General features: G+C 38.5%; 1 non-coding gene across 1 annotated transcript; it reads right to left on the bottom strand.

Annotated features, from left to right (window-relative positions):
* Positions 1-11,256: 11,256 nt before the first annotated feature.
* On the bottom strand, positions 11,257-11,321 carry LOC122096518. Its single transcript, XR_006145326.1, has one exon. It is a non-coding gene; the product is annotated as a small nucleolar RNA SNORD36 (small nucleolar RNA).
* Positions 11,322-11,747: the final 426 nt, after the last annotated feature.

Genomic DNA, 11,747 nt, shown 5'->3' with positions numbered 1-11,747 from the left:
TGGTAACATTCAGTGGGTTAACAGGGAAGTTAGGAATTAAGTTGGACTTTACTTATCAAATGGTTACAAAACTACTTAAAAAACACCAGGTGCAAGATCACTGTAACCCTCCTCCACCCCCACTCTTACCCCTGAAAGCAAGGAACATACTTTCAATTGAAAAAAATGACCTGTGTATCCCAGGGGAAAGAAATCTTACCACTGGAGACAAGGAAGGAATTTACACCAAGGAAAGTCAGTGCAAATAGATCTTTTCTAACTAAAATCTTTCTAGCTTCTTTCCCCTCTTGGTTTACTTAGTAGGTAAACCCAACCATAGACATTTATGATTTTATAAGGACAACCCCATATACAGGTAAAATTGTATTAAATAATTCAGCTGAGCCTGGGAATGTGGCTTAGTGGTAGAGTGTTTGCCCATGTAAAGGCCTCGCTTGACCAAAGTAGCATCATCTTGACCTAGAGCTCACTTTACTTCCTCCTTCCTTCTGTGAGGTTGCTGGTTATTGTGTAAGGAAAAAAATATTCTGTTAAACCGCAGTCTGATTGGGGTAAGGGCCATGTCCTGTTTGGCTCAGAAATACCCAGATTCTGTCTGTGTCTGTGGATCCTGTTTTTGTACAAGTGCACCTGGATCCTGTTTTTCAGTATTGTAAATCTTAAAAAAAAAAATAACTGCTGCATTTATTTATTTTTGTTTTGTTTTTTTGTCAGTCATGGGGCCCGAACTCTGGGCCTGGGCACTATCCCTCAGCTCTTCAGCTCAAGGTGAGTGCCCTACCACTTGAGCCACAGCACCACTTCCGGCTTTTTCTGAGTATGTGGAGCTGAGGAATCAAACCCAGGAGGGCCTCATGCATGCAAGGCAAGCACTCTACCACTAAGCCATCTTCCCAGCCCTGCTGCATTAATTTCTAGAAACTTGTTTGCCTTGCAAGACAACACTTGGTTGTGGGTTTTTTTTGCTTTAAAAACCCTACCTTCTGGCAGGAGGGATCGCAGTCACAGCTCCTGAGTCTATGCTGCGTCCCTGGCCCATCAGTTGAGCTCCTCTATAATAAAGCTTAATTTTAATCTTTGAGCTTTAAGTGGTTGACTCTTTAGACCCTGCAATACCTAGCATGCATGAAGCCCTGGGGTTGATTCCTCAGTACTACATAAACAGAACTGACACTGTGGCTCAAGTGGTAGCCTTGAACAAAAGATACTCAGGGACAGTGCCCAGGCCCTGAGTTCAAGCCCCAGGAATGGCAAAAAAAAAAAAAAAGCAGCTGGACATGGTAGCCTATCCTGATTAAATGCTTGTAATATCAGCACTCTGAAGGCTTAGTGGAAGTAAGAAGAATTTGAGGCCACAGGTCTAGGTGGATGTAAGTAAAGATGTTAGGAAAACTGTCTCAAAAACCCCCAAAATGTAACAATAATAACCTCAAAGGCTGAGGATGAGCACTTGCATAGCACACACAAGGCCCTGGATTCAATCTCTAGCACTGTACAAAATAACGTTTTCATGATTTCCACCTGCTTAAACTTTTATTTTTTTAAAATTTTTTCTTTCATTGTAAAGGTGAAGTTCAGAGGAGTTACAGTACATTTCTATTTGAACAGTGTCACCTCTTCCCTCATTTTCTCCCAGGTTTTTTCCTCCCAACCCCCTCCCCTCCAAGTTGTATAGTTCATTTCCAAAATAGTGCTTAATGAGTATCACTGTTGCATTTGCTCACCTTTTGCCCTACCATTTCTTTGCATTCCCTTTACCCTCTCCAAATTAGATAAACTTGCACATAACATAAAAGGTAGAGAAATCAAAAACAGAGATAAAAGGGGAAAAACAGAAGGAAACCCCTCCACAAAACTATAAAAAAGCCTCTTGTTTCCATTTCTTGGAGTTCAGTTCAATAAACATAATTTTATATGATCATATCCACCCAGCTATTGAACCCTTGTGATCCTCTCCTAAGAATATCCTCCTTTGGTCACACTGTCTGACTGTTTGGAGTCCTGTTTAACTTTTCATGTCAAGTGTCATTTTTTTTGTCTTTTATTTTCCATTGGGTTTACTTGTAGATTTATAGGCACATTCTAATTATTACAAATGAGGGAAAGCATGCAAACTATTAAACTTTTAGTTTAGTTTGTTTTATATATCTAGCTCCAGACTCTGAGAGAATAAAGGAGGAATTTTTCTCCTCTACAGTGTATTTCATGTATAATCTCATCTATTCCTTTGCTAGGTAAGTATTGTTATTGCCCTTTTATACCCAAAGAAACAAAATGGGAACTGAATCCAGCCTGCAGTAAATGGCAGTATAGAACTGAAACCTTACGTTTGTTATATTGAAATTATTGTAGTGTGTGTGTTGGTACTGGGATTGGGCACTGTCCTTGAGATTTTGTACTCAAGGCTAGTACTCCACCACTTGAGCTTTACTTCTGTCTGGTGGATAATTGGAGATAAAGCGTCTGAGCTGGCTTTGCACCATGATCCTCAGATCTCAGACTACTGAGTAGCTAAGATTACAGACATGAACCACCAGCACCCTGCAGTTCTTGTTTTGAATATAAACTTATGGTATAGAGTAGAAGTTTAGGAGAAGAGACTAAAGATGGATATTGGATGGTGGAGAGGAGACAGATTTGGACTAGAGATGTAGGCTTGAGACAGGTTCTGAAGAAAGAAAATATACATTTAGTGCTTTGAAAAGTGAATAGGTAAATGAAGACAATAGGAAACCAACATTTCACTATTACCAAAGCCCTTTTCCATTTACAAAAAGTCAAGAAATAAAAAGAAGTCAGAACCAATGCTCATATCTAGTAAAAATCCTAGTTACTAAGGAGGCAGAGATTGGGTGGATCACAGTTCCTCTGATAGCTGGGTATGTTGGCATGCACATATCATCTCAGACTGGTAGAAAGTATAAAGAGTAGGATCACAGTCCAGTCTAGCCTGAACAAAAATTGACACCCTACCTCACAAATAATCAAAGCCCCTTCATGGTGTTCAGGTGGTAAAATAAGAGCGAAGCTCTGAATTCAAACCTAAGTAGCACAATTGGTGGGATTGGGAGAGTGAGAATAAGAGTAGGAGCAACAGAGAGAGAAAGAGTGAATTCACATTGTATAACTTTACCTATTCTGGACATCACAGGGTCAAGAACAGAGGTAATTGCAATGAACAGTGGCTTTGTTCCTTTAAAAGATGATTTTTTTAAATTTTTGTCTGTTGTAGGGCTTGAACTCAGAGCCTAAGCCAGTCCCTGAGCTCTTTTGCTGAAGGCTAGCACTCTACCACTTTGAGCCACAGCTTCACTTGCAGTTTTTGAGTGTTTAACTTGATATAAGAGTCTCACAGAGACATTTCTGCCAGAGCTGGCTTTGAACTTTGATCCTCAGATCTCAGCCTCCTAAGTAACTAGGATTACAGGCATGAGCCACCAGCACCTGGTTGAGGGGTTTTTAATTATTCATAAAACATATACTTTTTACAGGTAGCAATTTTCTTAGATCTTATATGTAATTTCATAGCATATATAGCAACTCTACTACAATTCTTACTTGGGTTAGGTATAGTCATTGATTTAATAGAAGTTATTAAAGACCAAAGAAATAAAATGATTTTTCACGTCATTCAGCTATTAAAACCTAGTTACTAAGTTCAAAATTCAGATCTACTACACTCATAAGTACATTTTTTTTGAGGATGGGAGCTGTCATGGGATTGGAACTCAGGGCCTGGTTGCTGTCATAGAGCTGTTTTGCTTAAGGCTAGTGCTCCACCACTTTGAGCCACAGCTCCACTTCTAGGTTTCTTTCTTTCTCTCTCCCTCTCCCTTCCCTCCCCTCTATTAATTTTGGTAGTTAATTAGAGATAAGAGTCTCATGGGCTTTCCTGCCTGGACTGGCTTTGAACCTCAGTCCTCAAATCTCAGCTTCCCAAATAGCTAGGATTACAGATGTGAGCCATTGGCACCTAGCCTCTTTTCTTTTCTTTTCTTTTTTAACCATTTATATCTTCTAGGAACAATCCTGAAGCTTCTGAGATTTACTTAGGATCTCACTCCCAACATCCTCTTTTTACCTGTTAACAATTTCTTTTTTTTATATGTTTTTAATTGTAAAAATACTGTACAGTTACGTAAGTAAGGTAATGAGTACATTTTCTTTGAGCATTGTTTCCTACTCCTTTGTTTTTCCCCTACCATCCCTTCCTTCCCCACCTCCCCAACTCCTCCCCCACCCCAATTTGTAAAGTTTGTTTTCAACATAGTGTCTTGTACATCTCCTTGTTACAAAGGCTCAACTGTATCCTTATTTCAGCATTTTTGTAAAGGCATTTGTCATACTAGTTTCCCACTAACTCTTTGTACTTCTGTTCTGCCTCCAGCATTACTTTTTCCAAAAGCACAAAGTTCATCATGCTGTTTCTCTTACTAAACCCCACCATCTAGGGGAGAAGTAGGGGTGTGTGAGATAACCTTTTATGGAATATAAAGCATTTCCTCATGTATTGATTTTATTGGTCCAATGTCACCTGCCCCATGTACTTAAGCTATTGCCAAGTCAGTCTTTGATATGTAAATATGACACATCATTTTTATCTCACTACCATACCCTTTGAATGGAATTTCCTTGCTATCTTTATATGTAATACACACATTCATCTTTCAGGCTTAATAATTACAATCTGAGCTTTTGGCAAATCTTTTCCATTTTCTTGAGGCAATTTCCCTGTGTAACTATACAATTTTGCACAAAAGTTTATTTAGTTAGGTATAAAATTGTGTGTATGTGTTTGTGTGTGTGTTTGTATGTGTGTGTGTGCATGTATATGTGTATATGCTGGTCCTGAGGCTTGAACTCAGGGCCTGGATGTTGTCCCTGAGCTTTTGTGTGCATGGCTAGCACTCTACCACTTGAGCCACAGTTATACTTCCAGATTTTTGATGGTTATTTGAAGATAACAATCTAATGGACTTATTTGCCCATCTGACTTTGAACTGCAATCTTCCGATCTAAGTTTCTAAGTAGCTAGGATTGTAGGCATGACGCACTGGTGCCTGGCTACAAGTTAATTTTGCATTAGACATTTTTACTGTATTATTATATGGTGTCTCTAGATTTTAATGTGGCAAAAAGCTAGCTAAGGCTCCTTTTGCTCTGTCAGGATTGGAATCATGGATACACAAAATGTCAGCTCTCTTAATGTTGACTGCCTTGAGTTCCAGAGGCTAACCAATGGGTCTTCCAAAACCAAAGGCTTTTGACCGTAACTGTAACAGATTACAGTTTCCTGACTCCAAGCTTTCACAGTTGTACAAGGCTGTACAAGGCAGAAGCCTATTGCTCAGGCCTCAGAGCACCAACATCCAAGACCCAGCCTTATAGATCTGGAGCTTTTTCCTTTGGTGTCTTAGCTCTTTATCCTTAAGTTCCAGCAGGAACTCACTGTCCCTGTAGTCTTAGCTCCTGCCTTTGGCTTTTTATCATATCACTTCTTCTGTAGTTACCAGTACAATTTCCTAGCAATTTATTCACTGATTATGGTACCTAAGCAGAAATAGGTCCATCTTGTTAGGTAAAATAACTCCTCTCTAAGCCTTCTTGGCAAAAAGACTTTATGGGGGATTTATATTTGAATGAAATATTTTTTTTTACAAAAATTCATTACATAGGAAAGCTTACACTTTAATACCAAAAATATTTTTTAAATCAAAAACTACCTAAAGAGGGCTCAAGGAAGGTGGTTCAGTGGTAGAGCGCTTGCCTTGAATGCATGAGGCCCTGGGTTCAATTCCTCAGCATCACATAAGCAGAAAATAAAAAGCTGGAAGTAGTGCTGTGTGTGGCTCAAGTGGTAGAGTGCTAGCCTTGAGCTGAAGAGCTGAGGGACAGTGCCCAGGCAGAAGAGTTTAGGCCCTACAACTGGCAAAAAACAAAACAAAACAACAACAACAAAATAAAAACAAAAAAACTACCTAAAGAAATGTTTTGTAGGCTATGGGGGATTCAAAGATGATTAATTGAGCCTTTGTTCTGATTCTTTGAATCTCATTGTATGCACATGATGCTGGTCAAACTCCGAAGTTAAATGTGTTACTATAGCAAAGAACTATGGGAACAAAAATGGAGAAATGAATTCTGTTTGAGGAGAAATGGGAGAAAGTAGAGGGTGGTACTTAAAGTCTTGGATATATCTTGGGTATAGCAGATAAGAGTGATGCCAGTCACTTCCAGGCAGGGGAGACAATGACAAAGGTTCAATGGAGAGACTGTGTTCAGAATGTTTGAGGAATAGTGAAAATATCTGGCTTGACTGGAGGAATAAAAAGGATCAGGAAAGATCATAAAAGCAACACGAAAGAATGCAGCTTTATTTCTAGAAACTGGTGAAAAAATAAAGTGTTGTTTTGGAGAGGATTTTTTGAGACTGTATCTTGCATTCAGAATTGATCATTATTAGATGAATCAAGGTGTGTAAGACTAGAAGTCAGAGGGCAGCAAGTGTAACATTTGAGATAGTTTTGTATAAGGACATAAGCTATCCACAAGACCAGTAATGATGGACACAGAGGAGAAACTAGATTCAGGGTTTCTGCTCAAATGGGTTATTATTTATGGAAGTATTTTCTGTCTCTGGCTCTGTAAAAAGTTTCTTTAAACCTTGAGTCTTGATATCTTGTTTTTACAACAATTCTTATCTACTTCTGACTCATTGAGCTTTGGTTGACTTAATAATGAAGCCTAAATATTCCTTCATAATTAATTCTCTTTATATCTCATGTCATAAAGAGCCTACAAGTGCTATTACTCCTTTCTATTTATAACTGAAATGTTATTATTACTTTATTTTCTAGGCTGGGAATAGACATGATTAAGACAGTTCTTAGTTTCCTTCCTATAGGGAGGAGCCAGAAAACCTAGGATGGTTTTCATTATTTGTAAATGAATGAATATCATTTGTAAACACATCCTCCAACCAACATTTCCTAAAGGTGATTTGCTTTTTCATGGCTGCAATTCAGATGAACCAAAGTGGTTTGTGGACTTATAGTAGATGCTTTTAAGCCATTATGTAATTTTTTAGAACTTTATGCTCTCATTGTTAAGGATTACAAATAATGTCAAGAAAACAACATTACTAGAGAAGAGGGAAATTACCTCTACAGTTAAAAAACATTGAGCTTCTGGATATCAGAAAGTGTTACTTTTAATTTAAGGAGCTTAGAAACATTCTGGAATTCCAGTTAAATTTAGAAGTGTTTGGTAGTCATCAAAAAATTAAATCATCATTTCTCAAACAGTCTGAATGGACTAGAGAGTGGCTGTTTCATGTTTAGAGTTTATTGGTTTGGGAGAAACCATGAAGTAATATGTTAAATCATCTATATCCACAAATCACTGGTTCCAAAGGTTCTTTACGTGCTCAAAGACAGTGATCAAGTTAATTGAGAAAAACTTGGTTTTGTAGATTTTGCAATATTTCTAATATGACCAAAAATGTGAGGTGAGTACTTTGAGAAACATTAAAAAAGTGAATTGTTTTGTGTCACATATAACTAAGAATACTTATTAAATGCCATGCTCTTTTTTTTCCAACGTCTTTTTAAAAAGTACTTTATCTCATATGAGGGTGCCCTCATCCATTTACTACTTACTATTTATTTTATTTTATTTATTTTTGTCATTTGTGGACCTGAACTCTGGGCCTATGCACTGTCCCTCAGCTCTTCAGCACAAGGCTAGAGCTCTACCAATTGAACCACAGCACCACTTCTGGCTTTTTTTGCTCATGCCTGATTTTAAGGGGCTGGATTCTCATTCCCCCCTCCTCTTCCTCCTCCTCCTTCACCTCTTCTTCCTCCTCCTCCTGCTCCTTCTTCTTTTGTCGGTTGTTGGGTTTGAACTCAAGACCTGGATACTGTCTCTGAGCCTCTTTGTGCTCAAGACTAACACTCTACCCCTTGAGTTATAGTGCCACTTCCAGTTTTTGAGTGGTTAATTGGAGATAAGAGTCTGGAGACTTTTCTGCCCAGGCTGGCTTCAAACTGTGATCCTCAGATCTCAGGCTTCTGAGTAGCTAAGATTACAGGTTTGAGCAACCAGTGCCCAGTTTGGATTCTTCTTTAAATTTGTGAAGATTTATTTGTTAGTGTGTCATCTAACTTTAAGTTTTTCTTTGTTGCAACGCTTCCTGCTTCTGACCCTGGTTGTATGTACTTACAATTCATTAGGTCTCATATCTAAGCCTTCTTAATACCTCCATCTTCAACTGAGAGAGAAGAAGTCATGTCATGGCCTAGTATATGTATAATCGAGTACTTCATTTCATTGCCTTGTCCACTCTTTAGTATCATGAGTAAAACCAAAGATTTAAGCAAGGACTCTCAAATCCTAGTCTGCAACTTAATAGTTGTTTAATCTTACCCAAAGCTTTAGTCTCTTCATCCAAAATAGAGAAAACAATAATCATTTTAAAGAATTGTCATTGCCAGGTGTTGGTGACTCACGCTTATAATCTCAGGAGGTTGAGCTCTGAGGATTGCTGTTTAAAGCTGGGCAGGAAAATCCATGAGACTCATCTCTAATCAATTACCACAAATCTGGAAAGAGAGGTATGGTAGAGGCTCAAGTGGTAGAGTGCTAACCTTGAGTGCACAAGCTAAGGGACTGAATCCAGGCCAGAGGTTCAAGCTCCATTAGATGACTGAAGAACAAATTAAATAGCAAAAGATCTGAAAGACATTTTATAGCAGAGCATGGATGAATGATCAATAAACATATGAAAAGTTCTTAATGTCACTAATCATCAGGATAATGCAAGATTAATCAATAGTAAGATACTGATATCCATCTACTATAAGGATTGAATTTGAAGTCTGACATTACAGTGTTGATGAGAGAGCTGGGCGAGTGAGAACACTTACACAGCTGAGGAGAAATGGGAATGAAGCATCTGTGAAAAACTAAAGTCAGTGAGGCATCTGTGGATAATAAAGTCAGTGGTGGCCCATTTTCAAGCCAAGGTATCCGACCCTGAATGAAAAGTTGCTTACACAATGACTTACCAGATTACCAATTTATGTGACTAGCATAGAGTATCTGCCCTTAGAAGTTCTCCAGACAAACAGTAGAGTATCAGAAGGTGGAGGGATCCAGTAAGAGAGGGAAGAGTAGAGGCCAGTGAAATGAGTAGGTGCCGGAAGAGCTTTCCTGCCACAAGAGAATAAAGAGTGGTGGTGGAGACAACCAACTGCAGGTGGTACATATGTTAAAATTAGTCAGTAAGGGGGCTGAAAGAGGTAGAGTGCTTGCCTCACATGCATGAGGCCCTGGATTCAATTCCTCAGCAACATATAAGCAGAAAAACCTAGAAGTGGCACTGTGGCTCAAGTGGTGATAGAGCGCTCGACTTGAGCTGAAGAGCTCAGGGACAGTGCCCAGGCCCAGAGTTCAAGCCCCATGACTGACACAAAAATTTACTCAATAAAACTGATTGGAGGGAGCTCTTCTCTGAGTGTTTTTTTTCCACCAGACACTTGCTTGTGAAAGACTGCTATTACCATTAAAGTCCCTTTATCGTTGTACTTGGTGTCTCCAAATCTATTCTTTGAGTTTGGGTGTGTGAGTGTGTGTCTCACAGTGTCCTTGTCTCACTCCTTGATGGAAGAGAAAGCTTTTGATGGTTTCTTCTTGAATGTGGTATTTGGTACATGATTTTGTTTTTGCAATATTGGGACAGAACCCAGGACCTACTGCGTGCTAAGCAAGTGTACTACTGAGTTAACTTCTTATATTATCTTCATACTTGCCCTTTACAGATTACAGAAAACATTTTTACTCCTGTTGCTAAGAACTTGCATTAAGACTCAAAGCTGATTTTTGTCAAATGATTACTTCTGGTTATCAGAGTATTACATGATTTTCCTCACCCCACTCCAGTATTGATAGTGAATCAGTGTCTCAAAATGAGTGGAGTTAGGGAGACAGGATGGGACAAAGATTTGAAGAAAAAGTCCCCTGTTTTCTTTTACCTTCTTTGAATATACATTTGGATTTTTTTGTTTTTATTTTAAGTAAATACTGAGTTTTCAGCCATTCTTCTTTTCTCCTATATGCTTTAAGGCTATTTTCCTCTAAGAATGGAACAACTTAAAAACAAATGTTTTTAAAAACAAGTAAGCATTTATATAATATTTAAATATAATAGAAAATCTCATTAAATATGGCCAACTTACATCCTAAAAAGTATGTAAGGAATGAGTTCACATATGAGTTAAAGAGTGAAGACAGAGGAACAGCTATAGTATGAAGAGCAGAAAGTACAAATGCAGTAGAGACTGGAGCTCATAGCCCAAAGGAACTTTGAGAATGTAGTCCACAGTTCCACCCCAGTTCCTGCACAGGGTGTTTGCAAAATCTAGAAAAGCACATTTAACTTTCCAAAGGAGAGTTTAAAGACACTAATATCAAGATCTTAGGAATCAAGAGATTCCTAAGTACAAATCTAGAAGTATCTCTAGGTAGCATGAATAACTCTCTCTCTCCCCCTCTGTGTATATATATATATATATATATATATATATATATATATATATATATATATATATATATATATATATATATTTTGGGTCATCATGGGGCTTGAACTCTGGACCTGGGTGTTGTCCCTGAAGTCTTCAGCTCAGTGCTCTATCACTTGAGCCACAGCACCACTCCTGGTTTTCTGGTGGTTAGTTGAAGATAAGAGTCTCAAGGGCCAGGCATCTGTGGCTCACGCCTGTAATCCCAGCTACTCATGGGGCTGAGATCTGAGGATCAAGGTTCAAAACCAGCCCGGGCAGGAAAAGTCCATGAGACTCTTATCTCCAATAAATCATCAGAAAACTGGAAGTGGTGTTGTGGCTCAAGTGGTAGAGTGCTCCCTTGAGATAGAGAGTGCAGGGGCAGTGCCCAGGCCCAGAGTTCAAAGCCCCACGACCGACAAAAAAAAAAAAAAGTCTTAGGACGCTTCCTTCCCGGGCTGGCTTTGAACCACGATCCTCAGATCTCAGCCTCCTGAGTAGCTAGGATTATATGCATAAGCCACTGGTGCCTGGCTTTGTTATATATTCTGGTTCTAAAGTTCTGTCACTGACATAAAAGAATACAGAATCAAAAGCACCTCTACTAGCATTTTTTTTTGGTTGGGCGGGGTGAGATCATACTGAGATTTAAATGCAGCAACTTGCTAGGCAATACTCCTTAAAAAAAAAATTGCCTCAGATACAGTATGGCCACATGGTTTGTTCAGGTAAAGAAATTCTTAGCCATCATTGGCATAGGAAATAATATTAACATTTGGTCCATACTCTCAGAACTCTAATAAAAATTAAAAACAAAATTTAGTAGAATTTTGACTATGGGTAATTGTGATAGCTTGGAACTTGCATGTGAAGTCACTGATAATCTACTGAGGTAAATAGGTTTATTGTCCCCCGATGAATACCATGGCTCATGTATTCATGGGAAATACATTCCAAATGGATTTCTGCAACCACAGAATGTGCTATCTCTGTATATAAATAAATTTAAATTTATAAATTAAGCATACTAAAATAGTAACAGTAATAGGAAATTACAATACATTGCAATTAATTTTATTTGTATGTGGTCTCTCTTCATCTCCCTGTTTTCGTCCCTCTCCTTTTCTTTTTCTCTCCAAAAATAATCCATTGTACTTTCAGCTCTTCACTTAAAGGAACCTC

The sequence above is a fragment of the Dipodomys spectabilis genome, unplaced genomic scaffold (assembly GCF_019054845.1).
Source record: "Dipodomys spectabilis isolate Male_0828 unplaced genomic scaffold, ASM1905484v1 ptg000015l, whole genome shotgun sequence".
NCBI lineage: Eukaryota > Metazoa > Chordata > Mammalia > Rodentia > Heteromyidae > Dipodomys > Dipodomys spectabilis.
This window is presented reverse-complemented; position numbering and strand designations above follow the sequence as displayed.